This window comes from Scyliorhinus canicula, chromosome 6 (genome assembly GCF_902713615.1).
Source record: "Scyliorhinus canicula chromosome 6, sScyCan1.1, whole genome shotgun sequence".
NCBI lineage: Eukaryota > Metazoa > Chordata > Chondrichthyes > Carcharhiniformes > Scyliorhinidae > Scyliorhinus > Scyliorhinus canicula.
In genome coordinates this window covers 4669225-4682279 of record NC_052151.1, presented here as the reverse complement: position 1 = coordinate 4682279, position 13055 = coordinate 4669225, and the positions used below count along the sequence as shown (strand labels likewise).

At 48.9% G+C, this 13055-nt stretch overlaps 1 protein-coding gene across 1 annotated transcript in view; it reads left to right on the top strand.

Moving 5' to 3' along the window:
* LOC119966916 (dynein heavy chain 14, axonemal-like) overlaps positions 1 to 13055 on the top strand; it is a 1122002-nt gene that overhangs the window by 23416 nt on the left and 1085531 nt on the right. The window lies entirely within an intron of this gene.

The following is a 13055-nucleotide window of genomic DNA, read 5'->3' as shown; positions in this document are numbered from 1 at the left end:
TGTGTGCCAGGGGTTGTGCATGTGGACCAGACAGGTTTTGTGAAGGGAAGGCAGCTGAACATGAATGTACGGAGATTGTTGAATGTCATCATGATGCCGGCGATTGAGGGGGAGGCAGAGATAGTGGTGGCGCTGGATGCGGAGAAGGCCTTCGATAGAATGGAGTGGGGGTACTTATGGGAGGTGTTGGGGAGGTTTGGATTTGGTGAAGGGTTCATTGGATGGGTAAGGCTGCTATATGAGGCCCCGATGGCGTGCGTGGCCACGAATGGGAGGAGGTCGGAGTACTTCCGGCTTTACCGAGGGACCAGGCAGGGTTGCCCCCTGTCCCCCTTGTTGGTTGCACTGGCAATCGAGCCGCTGGCAATGGCGTTGAGAGACTCAGAGGGATGGAGAGGTTTGGTGCGAGGTGGGGAGGAACATAGGGTGTCGTTGTATGCCGATGACCTGTTACTATATGTGGCGGACCCGGTGGGAGGGATGCCGGGGTGATGGAGCTGCTAGCTGAGTTTGGGACCTTTTCAGGCTATAAACTAAATTTAGGCAAGAGTGAGGTGTTTGTGGTGCACCCTGGAGACCAGGAGGAAGGAATTGGTAGGCTCCCGCTTAGGCGGGTAGGGGAGAGCTTTAGGTACCTGGGGGTGCAGGTGGCCAGGGACTGGGGGGACTCTCCACAAACATAATTTCACCAGGCTTGTAGATCAGATGGAGGAGGAGTTCAAGAGGTGGGACATGCTGCCATTGTCGTTGGCGGGGAGGGTGCAGTCCGTCAAAATGACGGTGCTTCCGAGGTTCTTGTTCCTCTTTCAGTGCCTGCCCATCTTTCTCCCCAGGGCCTTCTTTAGGAGAGTGACTAGCAGTATTTTGCGCTTTGTGTGGGCACATGGGACTCCGAGAGTGAAGAGGGTGTTCCTGGAGCGAGGGAGGGATAAAGGCGGGCTGGCGCTGCCCAACCTTCTGGGGTACTATTGGGCGGCCAATGTGTCAATGGTGCGTAAATGGGTTATGGAGGGGGGAGGGGCGGCGTGGAAAAGAATGGAGATGGCGTCATGTAGAGGTACGAGCCTGGGTGCCATGGTAACGGCGCCGCTGCCGCTCTCCCCTAAGAGGTTTACCACGAGCCCGGTGGTGGCGGCGACCCTAAGAATCTGGGGACAGTGGAGACGGCATCGGGGGAAAACAGGGGGCTCGATGGAGGCTCCATTGGGTGGCAATCACCGGTTCATTCCAGGGAACAGGGATGGGGGATTTAGGGGGTGGCAGAGGGTGGGCATCAGTAAATTGAGGGACCTGTTTATTGGCGGGAGGTTTGCGGGCCTGGGGGAACTGGAAGATAAATTTGGGCTTCCCCAAGGGAACATGTTCAGACACTTGCAGGTAAAGGCGTTTGCTAGGCGACAGGTAGAGGGATTCCCTTTGCTGCCCTCGCGGGGGACGATGGACAGAATGCTTTCGGGGGTGTGGGTCGGAGAGGGGAAGGTGTCTGACATCTATAAGGTAATGCAGGAGGTGGAGGAGTCGTCAGTGGAGGAGCTGAAGGTTAAATGGGAGGAGGAACTCGGGGAGCAGATAGAGGATGGAACTTGGGTGGATGCCTTGGAGAGAGTCAACTCTTCCTCCTCATGTGCGAGACTTAGTCTCATTCAATTTAAGGTGCTGCACCGGGCTCACATGTCCGGGACTAGGATGAGTAGGTTCTTTGGGGGTGAGGACAGGTGCACCAGATGTTCGGGGAGTCCAGCGAACCATGCCCATATGTTCTGGGCATGCCCAGCACTGGAAGAATTCTGGAAGGGGGTGGCGGGAATGGTGTCGAGGGTGGTTGGATCCAGGGTCAAACCAGGGTGGGGACTCGCGATTTTTGGAGTTGCGGTAGAGCCGGGAGTGCAGGAGGCGAAAGAGGCCGGTGTCCTGGCCTTTGCGTCCCTGATAGCCTGACGAAGGATCTTGCTACAGTGGAAGGATGTGAGGCCCGCAAGTGTGGAGACCTGGATCAGTGACATGGCGGGATTTATAAAATTGGAAAGGGTCAAATTTTTCCTGAGAGGATCAATACAAGGGTTCTATAAACGATGGCAGCCTTTTCTGGACTTCCTGGCTCAAAGGTATCTTGGTCAATAGCAGCAGCAACCCTGGGGGGGGGGGGGGGGGGGGGTAATTGTAGTTTCTATTAAGTAACTTCATATTGTGTTAATTTGCGTTGTTGTTAAAATGCTGTGTTGTTCATGGAGGTGGGGCGAATGTTTATGATTGCTAATATTATTGTTATTTTTGGTATTTTATTATGGTTCGTTGTTGTTGTATAAATTCTAAATTTTTCAATAAAAATTATTTAAAAAAAAAGAAGTTAGGATCCTGCAGCTTTGCTGCTGTCCTCACAGAGAGTCAGCAGGAGGCAAGTGTAAATAATAAGATCAGCTCCCCCAGGATCTCCAGCACCTCCTCAACCACACCCAGGACAGTGCACCCCCCCCCCCCCCCCCCCCCACTAAATAGCACACTGCTCTCCCAGACGGAGAGAAAAAAAACTCTAAAGGAAAAAACCGCCCGAGTTGGCCTTGGAATAATCAACAGATCAATCAAGGATTAACCGGGCCCACCACAGCGTGCACCACTACTCATTCCAAAAGAACACTGACCTCAAGAAAAGTCGGAAGGTACCCAGTCCTTCCCAAGACATTTAATCTGCACAGGCCATTGATGGAGACAATCTGCCCAGGCTATCGATGGAGATAATCTGCACAGGCCATCGACAGAGATAATCTGCCCAGGCCATCGACAGAGATAATCTGCCCAGGCCATCGATGGAGATAATCTGCCCAGGCCATCGATAGAGATAATCTGCCCAGGCCATCGATGTAGATAATCTGCCCAGGCCATCGATAGAGATAATCTGCCCAGGCCATCGATGTAGATAATCTGCCCAGGCCATCGATGTAGATAATCTGCCCAGGCCATCGATGTAGATAATCTGCCCAGGCCATCGATAGAGATAATCTGCCCAGGCCATCGATGTAGATAATCTGCCCAGGCCATCGATGTAGATAATCTGCCCAGGCCATCGATGTAGATAATCTGCCCAGGCCATCGATGCAGATAATCTGCCCAGGCCAACGATGCAGATAATCTGCACAGGCCATTGACAGAGATAATCTGCACAGGCCATTGACAGAGATAATCTGCCCAGGTCATCGATGGAGATAATCTGCCCAGGCCATCGATAGAGATAATCTGCCCAGGCCATCGATGCAGATAATCTGCCCAGGCCATCGATGTAGATAATCTGCCCAGGCCATCGATGCAGATAATCTGCCCAGGCCATCGATGTAGATAACCTGCCCAGGCCATCGATGTAGATAATCTGCCCAGGCCATCGATGCAGATAATCTGCACAGGCCATTGACAGAGATAATCTGCACAGGCCATTGACAGAGATAATCTGCCCAGGCCATCGATGGAGATAATCTGCCCAGATCATTGACAGAGATAATCTGCACAGGCCATCGATGCAGATAATCTGCCCAGGCCATCGATGGAGATAATCTGCCCAGGCCATCAACAGAGATAATCTGCCCACGCCATCGATAGAGATAATATGCCCAGGCCATCGATGGAGATAATCTGCACAGGCTATCGATAGAGATAATCTGCCCAGGCCACCGACAGAGATAATCTGCCCAGGCCATCGATGGAGATAATCTGCCCAGGCCATCGATGGAGATAATCTGCCCAGGCCATCGATGTAGATAATCTGCCCAGGCCATCGATGCAGATAATCTGCCCAGGCCATCGATGGAGATAATCTGCCCAGGCCATCAACAGAGATAATCTGCCCAGGCCATCGATGGAGATAATCTGCCCAGGCCATCGACAGAGATAATCTGCCCAGGCCATCGACAGAGATAATCTGCACAGGCCACCGATGGAGATAATCTGCCCAGGCCATCGATGGAGATAATCTTCCCAGGCCATCGACGGAGATAATCTGCACAGGCCATCGATAGAGATAATCTGCCCAGGCCATCGATGGAGATAATCTGCCCAGGCCATCGACGGAGATAATCTGCACAGGCCATCGACGGAGATAATCTGCCCAGGCCATCGATGGAGATAATCTGCCCAGGCCATCGATGGAGATAATCTGCCCAGGCCATCGATGGAGATAATCTGCCCAGGCCATCAACAGAGATAATCTGCCCAGGCCATCGATAGAGATAATCTGCCCAGGCCATCGATGGAGATAATCTGCCCAGGCCATCGATGGAGACAATCTGCCCAGGCCATCGACAGAGATAATGTGCCCAGGCCATCGACAGAGATAATCTGCCCAGGCCATCGACAGAGATAATCTGCCCAGGCCATCGAGAGAGATAATCTGCCCAGGCCATCGATGGAGATAATCTGCCCAGGCCATTAATGGAGATAATCTGCCCAGGCTATCGATGGAGATAATCTGCCCAGGGCATCGATGGAGATAATCTGCCCAGGCCATCGATGGAGATAATCTGCCCAGGCCATCGACAGAGATAATCTTCACAGGCCATCGATGGAGATAATCTGCCCAGGCCATCGAGAGAGATAATCTGCACAGGCCATCGATGGAGATAATATGCCCAGGCCATGGATGGAGATAATCTGCCCAGGCCATCGACAGAGATAATCTTCACAGGCCATCGATGGAGATAATCTGCCCAGGCCATCGATAGAGATAATCTGCCCAGGCCATCGATGGAGATAATCTGCCCAGGCCATCGATAGAGATAATCTGCCCAGGCCATCGATAGAGATAATCTGCCTAGGCCATCGATGGAGATAATCTGCCCAGGCCATCGATGGAGATAATCTGCCCAGGCCATCGATGGAGATAATCTGTCCAGGCCATCGACGGAGATAATCTGCCCAGGCCATCGATAGAGATAATCTGCCCAGGCCATGGATGGAGATAATCTGCCCAGGCCATCGACAGAGATAATCTGCCCAGGCCATGGATGGAGATAATATGCCCAGGCCATCGATAGAGATAATCTGCCCAGGCCATCGATGGAGATAATCTGCCCAGGCCATCGATGGAGATAATCTGCCCAGGCCATCGATGGAGATAATCTGCCCAGGCCATCGACAGAGATAATCTGCCCAGGCCATCGATGGAGATAATCTGCCCAGGCCATTGATGGAAATAATCTGCCCAGGCCATCGACAGAGATAATCTGCCCAGGCCATCGATAGAGATAATCTGCCCAGGCCATCGATGCAGATAATCTGCCCAGGCCATCGATGTAGATAACTTGCCCAGGCCATCGATGTAGATAATCTGCCCAGGCCATCGATGCAGATAATCTGCACAGGCCATTGACAGAGATAATCTGCACAGGCCATTGACAGAGATAATTTGCACAGGCCATTGACAGAGATAATCTGCCCAGGCCATCGATGGAGATAATCTGCCCAGATCATTGACAGAGATAATCTGCCCAGGCCATCGATAGAGATAATCTGCCCAGGCCATCGATGGAGATAATCTGCCCAGGCCATCGATGGAGATAATCTGCCCAGGCCATCGATGGAGATAATCTGCCCAGGCCATCGACAGAGATAATCTGCCCAGGCCATCGATGGAGATAATCTGCCCAGGCCATTGATGGAAATAATCTGCCCAGGCCATCGACAGAGATAATCTGCCCAGGACATCGATGGAGATAATCTGCCCAGGCCATCGATGCAGATAATCTGCCCAGGCCATCGATGTAGATAATCTGCCCAGGCCATCGATGTAGATAATCTGCCCAGGCCATCGATGGAGATAATCTGCACTGGCCATCGATGCAGATAATCTGCACAGGCCATTGACAGAGATAATCTGCCCAGGCCATCGATGGAGATAATCTGCCCAGGCCATCGATGGAGATAATCTGCACAGGCCATTGACAGAGATAATCTGCCCAGGCCATCGATGGAGATAATCTGCCCAGGCCATCGATGGAGATAATCTGCCCAGGCCATCGATGGAGATAATCTGCACAGGCCATTGACAGAGATAATCTGCCCAGGCCATCGATGGAGATAATCTGCCCTGGCCATCGATGGAGACAATCTGCCCAGGCCATTGACAGAGATAATCTGCCCTGGCCATCGATGGAGATAATCTTCACAGGCCATCGATGGTGATAATCTGCTCAGGCCATCGATAGAGGTAATCTGCCCAGGCCATCGATGGAGATAATCTGCCCAGGCCATCGACAGAGATAATCTGCACAGGCCATTGATGGAAATAATCTGCCCAGGCCATCGACAGAGATAATCTGCCCAGGACATCGATGGAGATAATCTGCCCAGGCCATCGATGCAGATAATCTGCCCAGGCCATCGATGTAGATAATCTGCCCAGGCCATCGATGTAGATAATCTGCCCAGGCCATCGATGGAGATAATCTGCCCAGGCCATCGATGGAGATAATCTGCACAGGCCATTGACAGAGATAATCTGCCCAGGCCATCGATGGAGATAATCTGCCCAGGCCATCGATGCAGATAATCTGCCCAGGCCATCGATGTAGATAATCTGCCCAGGCCATCGATGGAGATAATCTGCACAGGCCATTGACAGAGATAATCTGCCCAGGCCATCGATGGAGATAATCTGCCCTGGCCATCGATGGAGACAATCTGCCCAGGCCATCGACAGAGATAATCTGCCCAGGACATCGATGGAGATAATCTGCACTGGCCATCGATGGAGATAATCTGCACAGGCCATTGACAGAGATAATCTGCCCAGGCCATCGATGGAGATAATCTGCCCAGGCCATCGATGGAGATAATCTGCCCAGGCCATCGATGGAGATAATCTGCACAGGCCATTGACAGAGATAATCTGCCCAGGCCATCGATGGAGATAATCTGCCCTGGCCATCGATGGAGACAATCTGCCCAGGCCATTGACAGAGATAATCTGCCCTGGCCATCGATGGAGATAATCTTCACAGGCCATCGATGGTGATAATCTGCTCAGGCCATCGATAGAGGTAATCTGCCCAGGCCATCGACAGAGATAATCTGCCCAGGCCATCGATGGAGATAATCTGCCCAGGCCATCGATGGAGATAATCTGCCCAGACCATCGACAGAGATAATCTGCCCAGGCCATCGATGGAGATAATCTGCCCAGACCATCGACAGAGATAATCTGCCCAGGCCATCGACAGAGATAATCTGCCCAGGCCATCGATGGAGATAATCTGCCCAGGCCATCGACAGAGATAATCTGCCCAGACCATCGACAGAGATAATCTGCCCAGGCCATCGATGGAGATAATCTGCCCAGGCCATCGATGGAGATAATCTGCCCAGGCCTTCGACGGAGAATGACACGGATTCTTAAATTCAAAATAACAAAAAATCAAAGATGGTAACACATCATGACAAAAGGAGTAAAACTGTGCACGGACCACGTTTCACACAATCGACTGTTCATGATTTTTGCTAGAACAGGAAAATCATCAGAACAACACATGCCCTCGAGCTCACATACACTTGCCGGAGAAAAGACAACAATAAAGAATCAACTACATAATCACAAGGGAGTAACATCCAAGATTAAAGTAGAATTACAGGAAAATGACTCTATCTGTGTTGCTCGAGAAAGCTGACACCAAGACAGGATCGATGAGCACTCCTCAGAAATTCTCAAGGATTCCAATGAAAATACATCGGACATGTGGGAGTCTTTCAATAGAGTTGATTAGGTTGCAGGAAAGTCACATTCCTGAGAGAACGAAGAATATGTATAGAACGTTAGGCAGCCTTGGATAATGAGAGACATTGTGAACGTCATTCAAAAGAAAAAGGAGGCTTTTGTACGGGCTAGAACATAAGAACTAGGAGCAGGAGTAGGCCATCTGGCCCCTCGAGCCTGCTCCGCCATTCAATGAGATCATGGCTGATCTTTTGTGGACTCAGCTCCACTTTCCGGCCCGAACACCATAACCCTTAATCCCTTTATTCTTCAAAAAACTATCTATCTTTACCTTAAAAACATGTAATGAAGGAGCCTCAACTGCTTCACTGGGCAAGGAATTCCATAGATTCACAACCCTTTGGGTGAAGAAGTTCCTCCTAAACTCAGTCCTAAATCTACTTCCCCTTATTTTGAGGCTATGTCCCCTAGTTCTGCTGTCACCCGCCAGTGGAAACAACCTGCCCGCATCTATCCTATCTATTCCCTTCATAATTTTAAATGTTTCTATAAGATCCCCCCTCATCCTTCTAAATTCCAACGAGTACAGTCCCAGTCGACTCAACCTCTCCTCATAATCCAACCCCTTCAGCTCTGGGATTAACCTAGTGAATCTCCTCTGCACACCCTCCAGTGCCAGTACGTCCTTTCTCAAGTAAGGAGACCAAAACTGAACACAATGCTCCAGGTGTGGCCGCACTAACACCTTATACAATTGCAACATAACCTCCCTAGTCTTAAACCCCATCCCTCTAGCAATGAAGGACAAAATTGGATAACCTCACATTTGTCAACATTGTATTCCATCTGCCAGACCCGAGCCCATTCACATAACCTATCCAAATCCCTTTGCAGACTTCCAGTATCCTCTGCACTTTTCGCTTTACCACTCATCTTAGTGTCATCTGCAAACTTGGACACATTGCCCTTGGTCCCCAACTCCAAATCATCTATGTAAATTGTGAACAATTGTGGGCCCAACACGGATCCCTGAGGGACACCACTAGCTACTGATTGCCAACCAGAGAAACACCCATTTATCCCAACTCTTTGCTTTCTATTAATTAACCAATCCTCTATCCATGCTACTACTTTACCCTTAATGCCATGCATCTTTATCTTATGCAGCAACCTTTTGTGTGGCACCTTGTCAAAGGCTTTCTGGAAATCCAGATATACCACATCCATCGGCTCCCCGTTATCTACTGCACTGGTAATGTCCTCAAAAAATTCCACTAAATTAGTTAGGCATGACCTGCCTTTTACGAACCATGCTGCGTCTGCCCAATGGGACAATTTCTATCCAGATGCCTCGCAATTTCTTCCTTGATGATAGATTCCAGCATCTTCCCTACTACCGAAGTTAAGCTCACTGGCCTATAATTTCCTGCTTTCTGCCTACCTCCTTTTTTAAACAGAGGCATCACGTTTGCTAATTTCCAATCCACCGGGACCACCCCAGAGTCTAGTGAATTTCGGTAAATTATCACTAGTGCATCTGCAATTTCCCTAGCCATCTCTTTTAGCACTCTGGGATGCATTCCATCAGGGCCAGGAGACTTGTCCACCTTTAGCCCCATTAGCTTGCCCATCACTCCCTCCTTAGTGATAACAATCCTCTCAAGGTCCTCACCTGTCATAGCCTCATTTCTATAAGTCGCTGGCATGTTATTTGTGTCTTCCACTGTGAAGACCGACCCAAAAAACCTGTTCAGTTCCTCAGCCATTTCCTCATCTCCCATTATTAAAACTCCCTTCTCATCCTCTAAAGGACCAATATTTACCTTAGCCACTCTTTTTTGTCTTATATATTTGTAAAAACTTTTACTGTCTGTTTTTATATTCTGAGCAAGTTTACTCTCATACTCTATCTTACTCTTCTTTATAGCTTTTTTAGTAGCTTTCTGTTGCCCCCTAAAGATTTCCCAGTCCTCTAATCTCCCAGCAATCTTTGCCACTTTATATGCTTTTTCCTTCAATTTGATACTCTCCCTTATTTCCTTAGATATCCACGGTCGATTTTCCCTCTTTCTTCCGTCCTTCCTTTTTGTTGGTATAAACCTTTGCTGAGCACTATGAAAAATCGCTTGGAATGTTCTCCACTGTTCCTCAACTGTTCCACATTAAGTCTTAGCTCCCAGTCTACCTTAGCTAGTTCTTCTCTCATCCCCTTGTAATCTCCTTTGTTTAAACACAAAACACTAGTATTTGATTTTACTTTCTCACCCTCCATCTGTATTTTAAATTCCACCATATTGTGATCGCTCCTTCCGAGAGGATCCCTAACTATGAGATCATGAATCAATCCTGTCTCATTACACAGGACAAGATCTAGGACCGCTTGTTCCCTCGTAGGTTCCATTACATACTGTTCTAGGAAACTATCGTTGATCCATTCTATAAACTCCTCCTCAAGGTTTCCTTGACCGACCTGGTTAAACCAATCGACATGTAGATTAAAATCCCCCATGATAACTGCTGTACCATTTCTACATGCATCAGTTATTTCTTTGTTTATTGCCTGCCCCACCATATCGTTACTATTTGGTGGCCGATAGACTACTCCTATCAGTGACTTTTTCGCCTTACTATTCCTGATTTCCACCCAAATGGATTCAACCTTATCCTCCATAGCACCAATGTCATCCCTTACTATTGCCCGGATGTCATCCTTAAATAACAGAGCAACACCACCTCCCTTACCATCCACTCTGTCCTTCTGAATAGTTTGATACCCTCGGATATTTAACTCCCAGTCGTGACCATCCTTTAACCATGTTTCAGTAATGGCCACTAAATCATAGTCATTTACGATGATTTGTGCCATCAACTCATTTACTTTATTCCGAATACTACGAGCATTCAGGTAAAGTACACTTATGTTGGTTTTTTTACCTCTGTTTTGAATCTTAACATCTCCAGTTTTATTCCTTTTGTTATTACTGGGCCTATTCACTGTGCTCCCCTCAGTCACTGTACCTTGTACTGTCGCCCTTTTAGATTTCTGACTATGTCTTCTCTGCCTTGCACTTTTCCCCTTACTTCCTCTTGCTTCTGTCCCTGTTTTACTACCTTCCAACTTCCTGCATCGGTTCTCATCCCCCTGCCACATTAGTTTAAACCCTCCCCAACAGCTCTAGAAAACACCCCCCCTAGGACATCGGTTCCAGTCCTGCCCAGGTGCAGACCGTCCGGTTTGTACTGGTCCCACCTCCCCCAGAACCTGTCCCAATGCCCCAGGAATTTGAATCCCTCCCTCTTGCACCATCTCTCGAGCCACGCATTCATCCTATCTATCCTGACATTCCTACTCTAACTAGCTCGTGGCACTGGTAGCAATCCTGAGATTACTACCTTTGAGGTCCTACTTTTTAGTTTAACTCCTAACTCCTGAATTCCGCTTGTAGGACCTCATCCCATTTTTTACCTATATCGTTGGTGCCTATGTGCACCATGACAGCTGGCTGTTCACCCCCCCCCCCCCCCCCCCCCCAGAATGTCCTGCAGCCGCTCCGAGACATCCTTGACCCTTGCACCAGGGAGGCAACATACCATCCTAGTGTCTCGATTGCGTCCACAGAACCGCCTGTCTATTCCCCTTACGATCGAGTCCCCTATCACTATAGCCCTGCCATTTTTCTTCCTGCCCTGCTGTGCAGCAGAGCCAGCCACGGTGCCATGAACCTGGCTGCTGCTGCCTTCCCCTGGTGAGCCATCTCCCTCAACAGTATCCAAAGCGGTATATCTGTTTTGCAGGGAGATGACCGCAGGGGACACCTGCACTGCCTTCCTACTCTTGCTCTTTCTTTTGGTCACCCATTTTCTATCTCCCTCATTAATTTTCACCTGCGGTGTGACCAACTCGCTAAACGTGCTATCCACGACCTCCTCAGCATCGCGGATGCTCCAAAGTGAGTCCATCCGCAGCTCCAGAGCCGTCAAGCGGTCTAACAGGAGCTGCAGCTGAACACACTTCTTGCACGTGAAGGAGCCAGGGACAGTGGACGTGTCCCTGAGCTCCCACATCGCACACGAGGAGCATGACACGGGTCTGGGATCTCCTGCCATGTCTTAAACCCTTGGTAAACTTAAACAACTAGAATTTCAAAATAAAAATAAATAAATTAGACAATGAAAAGAAAAAGAGAGACTACTTACCAGTCACTTACCAGGGTTAAAAAGCACCTCCTCACACTCTGCACCGAATTACCTCACTGCACCAAAGGGTGGGGATAGTTGAAAATCTTTAGGAGTATAAAGAAAGTAGGAAGGTACTGAAGCGGGAAATTAGGAGGGTTAGGAGAGGACATGAAAAGCCCTTAGCAAGTAGGATTAAGATGAATCCTGAAGATGTTTATTCATATGTAAAAAGCCAGAGGATGGCCAGGGAAAGGATTGGACCACTTAAGGACAGTGAGGGCAATCTATGTGTTGAGTCAGAGGAAATGGGCGAGGTACTAAATGAGTACTTTGCATCAGTGTTCACTAAAGAAAGGGACTTTGTGGAAGATGATTCTGGGGTAGGGTGTGTGGATAGTCTGGTCATGTTGACATCAAAAAGGATTAGGTATTGGGTGTTTTAAAAGACGTTAAGGTAGATAAATATCCTTGGCCAGATGGGATTTATCCCAGAATACTAAAGGAAGCAAGGGAGGAAATTGGTGGGGCTTTGACTGACATATTTATATCCTCATTGGCTACAGGTGAGATCCCAGAGGACTGGAGAATAGCTAATGTGGTGCCGCTGTTTAAGAAAGGTAGCAGGGATAATCCAGGAAACTGTAAACCAGTGAGCCTCACGTCGGTAATAGGTAAATTATTGGAGAGAATTCTCAGGGACAGGATTTGTACCCATTTGGAACAACATGGACTCAAAAGCGATAGACAGTATGGTTTGTGAAGGGGAGGTCATACCTCACTAACTTGATTGAGTTTTTTTGAGGAGGTGACAAAGATGATTGATGAGGGGAGGGCAGTGGATGTTGTTCATTTGGACATCAGTAAAGCCTTTGACAAGGTGCCTCATGGCAGACTGGTACAAAAGGTGAAGTCACACAGGATCAGAAGTGAGGTGGTAAGATGGAGAACTGGCTCGGTCACAGAAGGCAAAGGGTAACAGTAGAAGGGTGCTTTTCTGAATGGAAGGTTGTGACTAGTGGTGTTCCACAGGGATCGGTGCTTGGCCTCTGTTGTTTGTAGTGTACATACACAATTTGGAGGAAAATGTAGCTGGTCTGATTAGTAAGTTCGTGGATGACACCAAGGTTGGTGGAGGGGCAGATAGTGTTGAGGATTGTCAGAGGATACAGCAGGACATAGATAG